The sequence below is a fragment of the Gadus morhua genome, chromosome 12, assembly GCF_902167405.1.
Source record: "Gadus morhua chromosome 12, gadMor3.0, whole genome shotgun sequence".
In the NCBI taxonomy this organism is placed as follows: domain Eukaryota; kingdom Metazoa; phylum Chordata; class Actinopteri; order Gadiformes; family Gadidae; genus Gadus; species Gadus morhua.
Window position 1 is genome coordinate 21192063 of NC_044059.1, and position 4903 is coordinate 21196965.

Here is a 4903-nt window from a genome sequence, read left to right on the forward strand (position 1 = left end):
GCAGGCGTCAAAACTTTTAATGTAAGTCTTTGTACGTGTGCCTGTGTGTATGTGTGTGTGTGCAACTGTGCATGTATGTTTGTGCGTGGGGGATGTTTGTGTGTGTCACATAAATTACCTTTCAGTTTAGGTACGCAAACACAAGTAGGATATTACAATATTATACAAACAAGCCATAAAAAGGAGTTTAGCTTTCGATGAGACTCCAAAGTGACAGTTGATGATTCAAAGTATTAATCATGCTTCTCATAACGATGGTTCTAGTCACTCAGAACAGTGAAATGTACACATTTTCATAACTTTGTAGTAAAAATAATGGCTTCCAGCAGCCGTTTATACATACTTAGAAACACAAACTATATTGAAGATTGTTCATGGAAACAAAATAAAAACATTCTTATATTTGACCTGACATCGTTAACATTCTAGGCGTAGTAGGCTACACCTTCTATAAACAATTGGTTTACAATCACATCAGACTGATAGCACAGCGGTCTACAGACCTCATCTGAAGCTATTTATAAAAATAAAGTGTACATCGTCGATGGACACACTTGCACACACACACACACACAAAGTTCTAATTATTAGTGCTATATGTAAGCTTGGACCCAATCTGTTTAGAAACCATGATAGATGAACTCAGAGAGAGAGAGAGAGAGAGAGATAAAGAGATAGATAGAGAGAGACAGAGAGAGAGAGAGAGAGAGAGAGAGAGAGAGAGAGAGAGAGAGAGAGAGAGAGAGAGAGAGTGAATTAAGAGAGGGAGAAAACGGGAATGATAAGTCAGATCCTAATGTTTATGTAGGCCCACAGGTCAATCTGACAGTAAAATGGATGGCTGTATCCCAGCTGTGTTTTGTTTGGTCTAACCATGCCCAGCTCTTCACCTCTATCTGACACACAACCCTATCCCACTGATATAACATCTTATTTCCTTCGAGTCTCATGCACTCTTTGTGCCCTGTCCACATAGACACAAAAGGCATACGCACATCTACAGTACACCTATTCAATCAAACAGGCCTTTCAATTTTGTATATGACAACCGTTGCTAGGTGTTCAACATAAAACAGATAAACAAAGTGAAATAAATCGTTGTGGTTGACCAGATCCATTCTGTCGACTACATTGTGAGATTAATACAATATTTTCTTTGAGTGTCAATCTACAGATTTTGTTTTGTTTTTGGAAGAATAGTATAATGATGTCATAAATAATAATATTACTCAATGAATTATTACTAAATATATGAACAATAATACTAATGTGCTTCACTGATGTGTTTGGTAGCGTAACAGCTTGATTTATATATAGACTTACGTGTAGGCAGCAGATAATGAACTTTCTCTCCATGAATTTGCTTAAAGTTAATGTGATGTAACGGCTGAAACTGTTTTTTCTTTAAAACTACTTCAACTTCATTGTCATTTTTGCAAAAACACAGACAGTGCTGACCAGAACACATAACACTTAGTGTGCCACTTCAAAATAACCAGACAGCGTTCCATTTAAGATAAATGTAAGATTACTTTCTTTAAGTGCTTGTATACTGCTATGTAAAGTCTGCTTTTGCGTATTCTGACCTCTCCTCCAAAGTGCATCTGGCTGAGTGCAAAGACAGGCCGCCCCCAGGATACGACAGCTCTTGTGGGGGGGCTCTGGTGTTTTAGCCTCAAATAATCTCTGAGGTAGGAGAACTTTAAAACGAAGCCTGACTCATATTCTTTCATAGACATAGGTCTATGTTTTGATTTATTCTTTCTTAGAAGCTCTTCAAGGCCAATGGTGTCCTTATGAATGAACAGTTTTGTAACCTTCAAAGAGGAAATGACCTCAACACATGAGTCTCCCTCCACATTATCAGCAAGGCACTACACATTTAATAGCTCCTGGCTGATGTCAGACGGAAATCACTTGACACTCTCACCAGTCACCACGTATGATGTATGGCCATATTGCAGAGGGCTTATAAAAGGGTGGGGTTGTTTTGGTAGTAATATTTCTGCTGGCATATTCACGCAGGTATGCTGTCTGGGATCGGAAACCAGGCTAAATTGATTGTTTTATAAACAGAGGTTTGACATAACCGATATTAGAAAAGGAAATAAAAAATAGTTTTGCACCAAAGCAGAACTGGAATAAATGAATTACTGCAGCAATATACAAGCTATTATTTCATTATATTTTCTTTTTTTACCCTTTTATTCATCCAACCCCACATTTGAAAATGTTACATTCGAACTTGAGCTGAACTTGACAACCACATTTTGGATAATGCCTCCTTGACTGCTGAAAATAACTTTGAGGATTAGAACAATTATATGTATAACTTAAATCTCAGGATTTTGCTTGTTTGTAATGGCTACTGGTGATTCATTTGGCAGTTGGTGACCATTATTACCTACCTACCTTTTTCAGTGCAGCCATCATTTTGGGTGAAAATGTGTAGATTTTTTTGGAAAAAATTCAGTCAATTATATGAATGATGGCTGAAGTGTGGCCCATCAGCCAAGGCCGTTACCCTCTCTAGTACCATGGCGGGAAAATATCATGCATTTCAACGGAGGAGATTACAATAGAGATATAGGGGAAGGCACACAATGGGGGGGGGGGATGAGTGAATGACATGGCGTGTAGACTGGAAGACAAAGTAACACCTTGTCGCATATTTAATCTAAAGGTAACCCAGCAACGATAGGGAATCCCCCGCTTCCATTAACATCAGCCCTCCATCAGTCAAGCAGTACGTGGACACACTGACCCGCCTCGTGTTTCCCAGACACCCATAATTGCAAATTGTGTCACTTAAGAGCACAGTGTAAAGAGTCAGTGTTTGTGTGTGTGTGTGTGTGTGTGTGTGTGTGTGTGTGTGTGTGTGTGTGTGTGTGTGTGTGTGTGTGTGTGTGTGTGTGTGTGTGTGTGTGTGTGTCTGTGTGTGTGTATGTCCACCATGGACATACACACACACAGACACACATGGACAGTCCATGTGTGTCTGTGTGTGTGAATGTGTGCCTTTGCATGCTTGTATATATGCTCAAGCGTTTGTGGGTGTGTCTGTCTGTCTGTCTGTCTGTGCAAATGAATGCGTGTGCATGCTCAAGTGTTTTTGTGAGTGCGTGTGTGTGCTTGCGCGTGTGTGTGTCCTCCCTGGTTTACTTTATTGCAATCCTCCCCCCCCCCCTCCCTCCATTTGCGCCTGACAGCCATCGACCGGGCTTCCAGTTATCCCCCCAGGTCCCGGCGTGTCGGGACATAACTAATGATCAGTGCATCGCTGATCACTTCCCAAAAGTCACATGGTCTGGCACGTGGGAAGGTACGTCAATGACGGGGGCTAAGGACGCAGAGGGGGAGATCGCATTTGGATTACAAATTGCGTGAGCCATCTCAGTGTGCGTTAGAGTGAGTGAGTGAGTGAGTGAGTGAGTGAGTGAGTGAGTGAGTGGGTGAGTGAGTGAGTGAGTGAGTGAGTGAGTGAGTGAGTGAGTGAGTGAGTGAGTGCGTGAGTGAGTGAGTGAGTGAGTGTGTGTGTGTGTGTGCACAAGTGTGGGCGTGTGTGAGTGCATGGGTGTCGGGGGAGTTTGAATCCATGGGATTGAATCATGTACATGTGGGGAACGGTGTGATTCCCTGGGGCGCTGCCGTAGCCTCTCTGAAGGCCAGCGACACTTCCACCTGAAAGGGGGCCATGTGAGTCACACCTCGGTCTCCGCCGCATGTTGCATGTTCACTGTCACGTGAATGCATGGTTTGTGTGTATAGATGTGCCAACCTCCGACCAGGGTTAATGTGTACATTCATACTGGGGGGATTATCTGCTGATTGAATGAAAGATGAATTTCAGTGATGACTAAGGATTTCATTTTTTTTTTTTTTGAAAATCATTCAATATTTCACACAGGAAGTCATTTTGTATTACAAACCTGTTCCCCTAGATTGAATAGGAACCATTTGATCGATATGGATTGCTTCCGATCAAACCTGTTCCTCTATATTTAATACAACACATTTGATCGATATGGATTGCTTACAATACAACCTGTTCCTCTAGATTAAATAGGACACATTTGATTGATACCGTTTGCTTAAGATCAATACACACACACACGTATGTCATTATTATTATTATTGTATCATTTAAATTGTTCGGCGCAACAGTCTCTCTCATATTCATTATTCTCTTGTGTATGACAAAAAACGCAAGCACAACACACTTGTTTCAATTGTTCCTGCCCCCCTCTCGCCTTTCCTCCCCCAGTAATAGGATCTGTCATGGCTAGCCACTCATCCTCTCCCCTTTCTGATTAAACGTGGAGCGCAGCTTTCTCGCTGATCAGATAACATAAATGACATCATGTTAGGCTCTCAAGGCCCGACTGAACAACACACCACTATGACAGAGCCACCACTCAATCAATCACAATGTCTCCGAAGCCCCGCCAAACTCTCTCTTTTTCGACAGCTGAACCTATTTAAAGACCAGAGCTGCACTCATTAGGCAGGGGATTCATTTATGATTCCATGTCAAATGGGCTTCAATGAAGGTCACCTGCGTCACAACAACAACTGACATTTACCTGTTCCAAATGAAGGAGGGATATCATCAGCAAACACCTCAGCTCCAAGTGTAATTTATTTCATGAAAATAGAATCAGCACAAGGATTGGAGCTGAGTCTCTGGTGAAAATTGTATGAACTTTGTTGACAACACAACTTTCCACCACAAGTAATTGTCATTTTATTCATATTTGTTATGTCTATAGAGGCATACAACCTGGCAACATATACAGAAACATTTATATCAGACAGATTAGATGGATAAGCGAGGCTTTCGTTAGTAAGTAAATACTTCATACATAGCGATATTGCAACTAATCAAAATCCTTTCTATCTACAA